Source organism: Vigna radiata, unplaced genomic scaffold (genome assembly GCF_000741045.1).
Source record: "Vigna radiata var. radiata cultivar VC1973A unplaced genomic scaffold, Vradiata_ver6 scaffold_108, whole genome shotgun sequence".
Classification (NCBI taxonomy): Eukaryota; Viridiplantae; Streptophyta; class Magnoliopsida; order Fabales; family Fabaceae; genus Vigna; species Vigna radiata.
Genome location: NW_014543429.1, coordinates 143,489 through 155,118, shown reverse-complemented (window position 1 = coordinate 155,118; position 11,630 = coordinate 143,489).

Below are 11,630 nucleotides of genomic sequence, written 5' to 3'. Positions count from 1 at the left end.
AAGTAAATAAGAAGAGTAGATATATGAGAGTTGATAAGATGAAATTGTAAACCCCAACAACACCATTCATTCATAGTTTCTCAAAACCAATTGAATCAATTGCATTGCATGTTTATTTTTGTTCTTTGCATATAACCACCAAATTTATTCTCTTCTCAAGTCTTACGCGATTCGGTTACATGAAAGTTAAGGCCTAAGAGTCCTTTGGGAAAACGATACTCGGACTTACCCATTTATATTACTTGATAACGATCTGGTACACTTGCCAGGGACTTAAGAATAAGTCGACTAAATTTTTTTACCATCAAGGTCATCAATTCTTTCTCGTCCATGTCTGTTTATGAGTTGTTCTTGCTTGTAGCGTTCAAACCAGTGGAATTCTTTTCTTCAATCTCCTATTCATCCTTTAATCTACCAAGTTCCAATTCATTTTCACGTAGCTTGCCAAACAAGGTAGCCATGTTCATCGTTGTAAGATCATTGGATTCAGATATTGTTGTGACTTTTGGTTGCCAATTTCTATTCAGACTTGTTAGAATCTTGATGTTGATATCTTCTTTATCAAACACCTTCCTGATAGCCATATACGCCTTGCATAAATAGGAATTTGTTGAAGTGCTTCATTCAATGGTATAATAATCTCCATTTGATTAAAGATTTCTGTAAAGCACTCGCACTTACTCTCTTCTTTCTCTTTTCCTTTTGGGTATGCAAGAACTCTTTCATCTTTCTCAATTTTCTCCTAGTTTTCTATTTTTTTCTCTGCCCTCTTCTCTTTTTCTTCTCCAATATCTCCCTCACATATTTCTTCTTTTTCCTCTCTCTTTTCTAAGTCAACACTTTCTTTCTCCACTCTTTCCTCAACCACACTCACAACAGCCTTACAATCTTTTTTAGGGTTAGCCTCAGTATTAGCCCTAAATTGATTTTTCTCTGTGACCTCCACCATTTTAGCTAGTTGACCAATCTGCACATGTATGTCTCTAAAAGAAGCCTCATAGCTCTTGGATGTGATTTCATACACCTTCAAAAAAATTTCAAACTTCTCATCCAAATTGGTAATTTTTTCAGTCAAAGTAGATACCTGCTGCCAAAGTGGTGATTGCTGCTGCAGTCTGTTGAATTGGCCTCCTGCTTATCTAGTTTGACTATTCTGACCTTGTCCAATACTTGGGTGATTTTTCCAACCTTGGTTCTAATTACCTTGATTGAAATTACCATGGCGATATTGAAACTGATTGCCCATGTAATTTGCTTCTTCTTGGGCTTCTTCTGGAAAAGCATATTGACCATTGATATGATCACTACCACAATGATCACACCATTGTTGTTGTACCTACAGAACATTCTTTAAATCTTTAGGTAATTGAGCAAGAGTCCTTGTCAGGTTTTCCAATTGTTGAGTTATCAGCTTATTCTGTGAAGCAAAGCATCTTGAGAAGGAAATTGAAGAACTCCCCTCTGTTGTAATTGTACACCCCTTTCACTATGAGTTTCATTCTCATTATTAGCCTCCATACTTTATATCAACTTGTTAATCCCCTATCAAGTGTACCAGATCGTATCAAGTAATAATAGACAGTAAGTCCAAGATCATTTCCCAAGGGACTCTTAGGCCTTATCATTCATGTAAATTGATTGCATAAGATGTGTGAACTGATTAAAATACAATAGATAATAAAGAAACACATGACTAAAATGAAATGCACATATAAACCAAATAAATGCAATAAATAATTAAGAAGACTCATGACGCAATTGAAATGCAATAAAGAAATCTAAAATGCATCTACATGAATTAAAAGGGAAAAGCGTCAGCTAGTAAACAAATGCAAGATGTAGCTTGGAAATGAAATATTCAATGCAAAAGACTTGGAAGCAATTGAAAGCATCATATAAATCAACAATGCATAAGTTAAATGAAATTGTAAAATCATAAAACCCATCTCCCATGGACGCAAATGATGCAGGTCGTGACAACACACTTCTCAAATTTCCCTTTCATCCGTAACCTCCCCTATCCATTTCCTTGGGTGGAATATAACGTGCTTCACCAAAGAAAAAGAAAAGAAATTGCTTTATCTCCAAATTGAAATCACCGTGCTTCTCCCAAGGAAATTGAAAATGCTCCATTCAAATCACCGTTTTTCTCCTTTGCCAAAAGTAACATTGTTGGATATAAATGAAATTGACTCATCGTTTTCTCTGCTTTAGCAAGAATAATGCACGCTTCTAATAGAAAAATAAATATTCTTCATAAAATTCCACCATCGGCCGAAACTGTGTGCACCTTTGATGGAATCCTAATAAGGGAAACCACTCAAAGGAGTAACAACTCAAGCTAAGACTAAGAAAGGGAAGTTAAAGAAAGACTTTCTAAAGCTTTCTTGAGTTTCTTTCTCTAAAGTCTTAGAAGGATTATATTTTAAAATATGTTTACTTTGTTTTGTAGGGCCTAAATAAAGCTTGGAGAAGTTGATCCAAGAAGTAAAGAAGGAGGCAGCCAGGCAGCGCTCAGTGCCACCATATTCCGCTCAGCGCCAGCGAGGAAATGTGACCCACGTGAGTTGGCTGACTTGGAAGGAGGCACGGATCTTGCTGCTTGGAAATGGCGCGCATCCTATGCAAATTTATTTGAATTTTAGGAAGGATTTGGATCAGAAATGGGACCCCTCTTCACCTATAAATAAGAGGGTCTCCTCCTTTGTAAAATCACTTTTGAGCTATAGTGAAATGCTGCAGAATTCTAATTCCAGCCCTATTTGCTCTTGAGTCACTTCTTCTCTTTACTTTCTCTACCCTTTCCTCTAGCTTCCTTCCATCATAGGAGGGCCTTCTGAGCTGAGAGGATCAATTACACACTCCTTCCATCACCAAACCCCAAATTTCATTCATTTACATTCAATTCCGCTGCACTTCTCTGCATCATGGATTGCTTGCTGTTTGGAACCAGATCTCAAGGTCTTCTACCCATAGCAAGTCTCCATCAAGTGGTATCCAAAGCTTAGGTCGTCCACGCATCAAGAGCTAAGCAATTCTTCCATATTTTCATTCCACTTCTGCTGTTGTCGTGCTCTGTTTGTGCTGTTACAAAATTCTGTTTCTGTTTCTGTTTCTGTTTTATTGTTGTTTCTGTTGTGTTCTTTTTAGTTCCATCTCTGTGTTGCTATTCTAGTCATCTATTTCTTGTTTCCACTGTGTTTTTATGTTTTCCTATCATTTTAAACGGTGAATCTCCATTGTTTGAGTCAATTTTCAATTTCATTCTTCAATTCCAGTTTTGTATTAGTCATGTGCATTTTTCTGATGCAGTTTTAATTTCTGTTTCTGTTTGGTTACTGATTCAGCGTGTTTAATTCGTTTTACTTGAGTGTCAAGTGCTAAACCAGTTGTATATGTACCAAATAAGGCAATGAAGACTAGATCTAGCCTTGGTAATACAAGCTGAAGCACTAAAAGCAAATCTGCTGTGAGTTCCGTTTGAAATTCTGATGCAGAATTCCATTTCTGGTTTCAATATTTAAATCTGTTTCAAGTTGTTTTTAATTGATTCTACTACTTTGAACAAACTTGTTTGAGGTTGTTGAATGATGCTAAAAGTGTAGCCAACCATTATAAGCAAGGAAGTGCAATTTGCATAGCTTGGTTGTGCCTAAACACTAGCAATTTGCTGTCTTAGTTTTCAATCCACCTTTTCACCGTGCTATAATATTTGGTTTGGTTTAATCTGAGTTTGATCATGCTAAGCACCTTAATTCTAGCTTAGTTCAGTGCATTTACACTTCTTTGAGTCAATTTCATAACTGTCCAGCCTTTTGATTCCATAAAACTGAATTTGGTTGGTTATTTGGTGCATTTTACTGCATAATTTGGTACAACAGAGGTGAATTTTGGAAATCTGCTGCTTCTTTGCTGTTTTACGGATTGATCAAGCTTAAATTGATGGTTTAAAGTTGCTAGCACTGTTCATTTGGTCAAAACACATCCTATATGCAGATTTGCATTTTAAACCATCACTTTTTGGGCTAAAATGGAAGTGAACTANTGAAGTTGAATTACAATCAGATTTCGAGTTNTTTAAGATTTTAAACATACTTAAAATCATCAAACAAAGTTGCTTGATCATTCAAAAGAGCTGTTGAATCACTTCATTTCGAATTTGAGTGTCAAACCACCAAGTCAGTTCATTTTTTTCCTGGTGCAGTTCACTGTGACAACATTGTTTTTGATATTTTTGATGCAAATCACTTTTGGATTGTAGCAAGAGTTGGTTCATGGTTATAGAATGAAAATGAATGATCAAAATAAGTAAAAACAAGTGTTAAAAGGCTTGTAGAACCGTGCAATCCAGATTCAAGCAGTTAAAACCCCAAAACACAAAATCTGAATTTCATTGGGGCATTTTAACAAACACTTATGTAAAAATATCAAACAGTTTGTTTGGTTGCATTTGTGAACTGTGTTTTTGATTTTTTCTTGCTTTATTCATCTGTTCTAGTGCCTTTGTTAGGTCTCTTTTGTGTGCTAGCTTTTATTGAGTGCTGTTCCATTTGAATTCATCAATTTGTTGGCCTCCAAACTTCTGTTCAACCACTTGCAGTGCAGAATTCTGATACAGAATTTTCTTAAATTTGTTTGTGATGCTTTGGTGAATTATTTGGAGCTGGTGTGCAGTTTTATTGATTCATCCAGCAGCAGAAATCCTCTCCTATCATGGTAGCCTTCTAGGAAGTGGATAGGGAATTGAAAGTGAAGCAAGAAGCAAGGCTTATAGAAGCTCAAACTCACACGGTTCTGCAGTTGTTTTGCCTCTGTCCAGCAGCATTTTAGTCAGTATAAAGCTCAACTCACACCTTGATTTTGAGTAACACAGTGCAGCAGTTGAAGCTTGAAGCTTACACTAGTTTTAAGCATTGATTTGAGTTTGTTTGAGTCTTAATATCACGAAACCTTTGAAGTTTAAATTTCATTTCTGTTTTTGAACTAAGTGACTTGGAAAAATGCTTTTGAAGCAATTCCAAGATCACCTTTAAACATTGTAATAGTGCCAATTCGTTTTCTTAGTGTGGAAGTGTGTCAAGGGGCTCCAAGTGTCACTTGCACTTTCACTTAGGGCCGTCTAGCATTTACATTCTTGCATCTTTATTGCTTTCTTTAATTTTTTGCTTATTTCTTTTGTTTTTAAGTCTCCGTGGTATATAGGATTGCATAGCATTTAGTTAAACCTTCTTTTGGTTTAGGATCATTTCACTAGCATTAAAAAAAAAAAACCTTTTGAAAAATTTCTATTTGGAAACTAAGGTAAAAGGAAATCAAAGGAAACTCTGGCTTGGAAGAACTTGGTTTTTAAGCTTGTCCACTTGTGACTCACCTCTTCTTCCTGGGAGCTACTTGGATTTTTTTTACCTTTAGAATCTTTGTAGAAGTTTTTCACCAAAAACAAAGAAAGTTTGTGAAAACAATTTTCCACTCAATACTTGTCAAATTTTAGAAAACCTTGTGAAAACCTTTTTCTCATTTGACAAGAATGCGTCAATCTAGTGTACAAGGAAGTTTGAAACCCAATAGTGAGAGTTCACTAAGAGAGGAGTTTGAGCAAAAATTTCAACAAAGAGACAAAGAGATTAGTGAACTCAAAGACATGATTNGTCAACTTTTGGTTAATCAAAACAAAGGCAAAGAAAAAATAGGGGCCTCATCTAGGAGGAAAGAATATCATGGGGATACATTTTCTTCCCCAAGTGAAAATGAGCAATATAGTAGTCATCACAATGATGATCACTATCAAATACCTCCTAGGAGAAATCATAGAACTATAGATCATCACCCAAGAGAACCTAAAATTGATCTTCCTTCCTTTCATGGAAAAGATGATGTGGAAGAATATCTAGAATGGGAGATGAAAGTTGAGCAATTGTTTGAATGCCACCAAATAGATGCTGAGAAGAGAGTAACCATGGCTTCTCTAAGCTTTCAAGGTTATGCTCTATATTGGTGGACAACCTTGGTCAAGGACCTTAGGCTAAGACATTTACCTCCCATTAGGTATTGGAATGAATTAAGGTCTGCCTTAAGAAGAAGGCATGTTCCAGCTTATTATGATAGAGAGTTAATGGACAAGCTACATAGACTCCAACAAAGAAAGATGAGTGTTGAGGAATATAGGCAAAAAATGGAGTTACTCATGTTAAGAGCTGGGATAAGAGAGGAACCAAGGATAACAATTGCTAGGTTCCAAAGTGGACTCAACTATGACATAAGAGATAAGGTAGAACTTTTACCTTATAATGATCTCAATGAGTTAGTCCAACTTTGTGTTAGAGTAGAGCAACAATTGAAGAGGAAAACTCCCTCTAAAAAGGACTATTCTGATTTTTCCTACCCTAGGAAAGAATCTAAGAGGGAGGGTGAACCCTCCAAATCAAAAGAAGAGGGACCAAGGGAAAAGGAAAAAGAAAAATATCCCTCTAAAGAATCTTCAAAAAATGATAGGGTAAAAGAGACCAAGTGTTTTAGATGTGGTAATAAAGGGCACTATTCTTTTGAGTGTCCTAACAAAAGGTCTACTTATATCCGAGAACATCAAAATGAAGATAAAGATTCTTTTAGTGATTCAAATACTTCCATATCTGAGGAGGAAGCCTTACCTTGTGAAGGAGAGTTGTTATTGGTGAGAAGACTTCTTGGAAATCAACATATAGAATTAGAACAATCACAAAGGGAGAATCTATTCCACAAAAGATGCAAAGTTTTTGAAAACACATGTTCATTGATTGTGGATAGTGGATCCTCTTGTAATTGTTGTAGTTCTATAATGGTGGAAAAATTGGCCTTAACTACCATTCCTCATCCCAAGCCTTACAAGCTTCAATGGATAAAAGAGGATGAAGAAATAGTAGTCAAAACACAAGTAAACATACCTATCTCCATTGGAAACTATGAAGAAAAAATTTTATGTGATGTTGTGCCAATAGATGTTGGGCATGTTTTACTAGGAAGGCCATGACAATATGATCATAACTCCATTCATGATGGCTACACCAATAAGATAACTTTTCTCCACAAAGGAAGTAAAATAACTTTGATTCCTCTTACACCTNAACAAGTGAAAGAGGATGAAATAAAGATAAAAATGAAAATTGAAAAAGAAAGAAAAGAGGAAGAAAGGTTGGATAAACAACCTTCTAAAAGAGAAAAGGGAAAGGAGAAGGTATGCATGCTTTTAAATTCTTCATCCAAAGGTAAACCTTGAATCTTCTTCTCAAAAAAATCACTTTGTTTCATCATATAATGAAGGGGAATGTTCAAAACAAAGTGCAAATAAAATAAAGGCCAAGGATACTTCTAAGAAAATCTTTTTCAATGATAAAAGGCCTTCATTCTGTATTCTTTTCTTTGGATACATCCTTTTAATAATGTTCATCTTTGTTTTTTTTGTAGATTTAATTTTGATCCAGGAGGGAGGCAATAAACTAAGTTGTGCTTCTTTATACCTTCCGATTTGAGGACAAATCATTTTTCAAGAGGAAGGGTATGATGGAATCCTAATCAGGGAAACCACTCAAAGGAGTAACAACTCAAGCTAAGACTAAGAAAGGGAAGTTAAAGAAAGACTTTCTAAAGCTTTCCTGAGTTTCTTTCTCTAAAGTCTTAGAAGGATTATATTTTAAAACATGTTTACTTTGTTTTGTAGGGTCTAAATAAAGCTTGGAGAAATTTAATCCAAGAAGTAAAGAAGGAGGCAGCCAGGCAGTGCTCAGCGCCACCATATTCCGCTCAGCGCCAGCGAGGAAATGTGACCCACGTGAGTTGGCTGACTTGGAAAGAGGCACGGATCTTGCTACCTGGAAATGGCGTGCATCCTATGCAAATTTATTTGAATTTTAGGAAGGATTTGGATCAGAAATGGGACCCCTCTTCACCTATAAATAAGAGGGTCTCCTCCTTTGTAAAATCACTTTTGAGCTATAGTGAAATGCTGCAGAATTCTAATTCCAGCCCTATTTGCTCTTGAGTCACTTCTTCTCTTTACTTTCTCTACCCTTTCCTCTAGCTTCCTTCCATCATAGGAGGGCCTTCTGAGCTGAGAGGATCAATTACACACTCCTTCCATCACCAAACCCCAAATTTCATTCATTTACATTCAATTCCGCTGCACTTCTCTGCATCATGGATTGCTTGCTGTTTGGAACCAGATCTCAAGGTCTTCTACCCATAGCGAGTCTCCATCAACCTTCCTAAATAGAATCCGCGTCTTTAAAATAAAATCACCGTATGCTTCCTACACATTCACGTGGCTGCTCCTCTCTTAAATAAAACAGAATCAAAGAAAGCAGATACTTAGAGAAATCATCCAAGCAATTAAAAGCATGATAAAATGATTAATCCGCTCAAGAGGTGAATCAAAAGCGACAAAACCTCACAGATGCGCACTATCAGTGTTTCTCTCAAGTGTCTAAGGTAAACAATGTGAACTCAATGCACTCAAGAAAACAAGCAACAAACAATCTTGGCAAGCCTTTAATTTCAACACTCAAAACATATGCATGTTCAAATCAGAAGGTCTTTTATGGATGCAATGGGGCCAAGGACAAGGGAGGATAAATATGGATAAGAAGCTACAAACCAAAATGAATAAATGAGCAATGTGGAACAAGTGTAAACACATTCAAACACACCTAAAACCTCTAATTCAATCCTCTTCTTGACTCCATTATTCACACAACAATTTTTTTAATTTTCTCATTTTTCTATATTTTTTCTTTTTTTTTTTTCATCTTGTCTCTTTTCTTTTCTCTCTTTTTAGAACACAAATCTAAGAGACAAGATACACAACATTTTTACAAAAACAACACAAGAAGAGGAACCAACTAGCTAATTCACCTGAATCCCCAAGGAGACCACAGTTGTTCCTAAAACACTTCCAAAGCTCCAAAATTCCCTAAGTTTAAGGTAAACATGGTTTTTCACTTAGGCTAGTGTATGAGCTTCAAAACAAAGAATTGGGGAAAGTATAGGCTTAAAAGGGGTTATCAAAGGATCAAAAAAAGGTAGGCTTCTTTGGCTAGAAAGGTTCAAGAAAAAAAATGCCTTATCACTTCCAAACATGCATATCAATCAAGAATCATCAAAAAGAGTCAAGCCGAGGCATATGTGCAGGCAATCAAGAGACATATCACACACAAGAAAGAACGTAAAGTGGCTAAAATCTCACACAGGGTAATTGTCACAATGAAATCAACCTCTCAAACATCATAATCATCTTCCAAGTAGAGAAAAGTAAGGATTTCCAACCAATCAGAGTACCAATGAAATCAAAGACACATCTACTACCTAAACAAAGTCCAGAAATAAGGAGAAACATGTAAAATTGTACACAAAACTAAACAAAAACTACCTAGAAAACAAAAAATTTAACTCAGAAAACAAAAGCTAACTAAGAAAATAGAAATCTCCCTCAATAGACCACACATAAACTACACAATGTCCTCAATGTGTCACAAGCATAAGATCAAAAGTCAAAACAATCAACAGATCATGGACAAGTGCAATAAAAGTGGGAAAGGAGGAGAAAGGAAGAGGAAAAGTCACCTGATCAGGGTGGCAGTTGCCAATTTTGCACTATCAGGGAGATATTCTCCACCACTGGATTTAGCAAGGAAGTCTTGAGGAGGAACTGCTTCAGTCTCCAAATTTGATCAAGCAGGGAGATGTCCTCCACAGCTGGATCTAAGAAGAACTGATTGTTAATGAGCGGGTTCAGCTGGTGCCTATTAATCTTCAAACAGTTGTGTATGATGGCACCATTGTCTTCCACCATGGGTGTGTGCTGGTCAAATTCATGTGTACCTCCTGCAACATGGTTAGTGCAATGTGGTTCAAAGAAACGATATGTAGAGGTATAACACCCAATCCCAATGTAACAGGCTGAACCTCAAATATACCCTCAGAACATGAATCAATTTCAAATGTAGAAACAATATCAACAACAGGCTTAGATTCATGTTTAGTGCATGGAGAACAAACATTCAAATGTGATAGCAAAAAGTGGTTCTCATCATGCGTAGAGGGAGAATTAAAAGCATGCTCATCAACAATATAATCATCAACATACCTATCAATAACATAATCATCAACAATAGAATCAATCTTAGGTATGCTTACCTCCACTTCCCTAGATGTGGCTAAAGTGGTGGAAGATAAAAGTGGTCTACTTATCTCAAAGGTGTTGCTCATACCTGCCTGGTCCTCAAAATTCTCATCAGTCTCCTTCGGTGTAAGAGCAGGGACATAGGAAGGTGGGAAAGTAGATGGCATAGTGATCACATGACTTTGGTTTCCATCTCCTATGTTGATGGCACTAACATCATCTGCAAGTTGAACAGTCTGAAATGATGATTCCTCTAAAACTTGAGACTGTTCCTCAGTGAGCTGAGTGGCCATCTGCCCCATCTGATCAGTCAAACTCTGAATGGAAGCTCTGGTTTCCTGCTGAAACTCCATGTTCTCCTGCTGAAACTGCTGAAATTGAGCTTTGGTTTCTTGCTGAAACTGCATATTCTGCATGGCCATCTGCCTAAGTAACTCCTCTAATGTAGGCTCAGAACCATACTGAACAAGGAAGAATTCATCGAACAACATATGCTTAAGATCTTCCCAAGAAGTGATGGATCCTGGAGGAAGACAATACAACCAATCACCTGCTGCTTCTTGTAATGAGTGTGGGAATGCCCTTAATAACATGTGATTATCAGGGACATGAGGAGGTTTCTTTGAAGAGAAAATGGTGTAGAACTCCTCCAAATGTCTATGTGGGCATTCACCTGCAAATCCATGAAACTTAGGCAGCAAATGTATCAGTCCAGATGTTAGAACGCAATGAACATCATCCTCATGAAGTGAAACTGGCTCCCAAAGAGCACTCTCATGAGTGGGAGGATGAGTCGTATTGTTCTCAACATAGATGAATTAAAGATGGAAGTGAAGTAAGGTGGACTTAGACCCATGAAAGAAGGAGAAAAATGATGAAAAGAAGGGTCAAGCAAGCCGCTCAGTGCTAGAATGGTCCGCTGAGCGCTCAGAGCGATTAGAGGGAAATCGCTCAACGGCAAAACTGCCTGCTGAGTGGTCAAAGAGGCACAAGGCAAACCGCTGAGCGGTGAATTTAGGCGCCTAGGCAGTTTTCTGTTTTTTTAGTTAGATCTGTAAATCTTTCTATAATCTATCTGTTATCTTTTTGGGCTTATATATAGCCCTAGTGCGAATTAGAAGGGGATTCTTTTGGTAGAGAGAATCGTCCAAAGCTATCACACACCTTGGAGGAGGTTCCTTGGATGCTTAGGCTCCATTCAACCAAGTTTAGGGTTATATCTTTCATTCTTTCATTATTTTCACCTAGTGTGACCATGATTATGGTGAACTAAACCCTTTATTTCATATGCTTGTCATATACTTGTTTATCAATTGTTGGGTTCTCATCTGTGCTCAATGCTTTTATTGTTTAACTCATTCAGTAAAAGATGTTTGTCTTTATCGATATGGGGACGTACGGTAATGTCATGAACTGGTGGGAAATTCCTTGATTATGCCAATATCGCCTAGGGATAGGGGTAGGACGGTCAATTGTAATT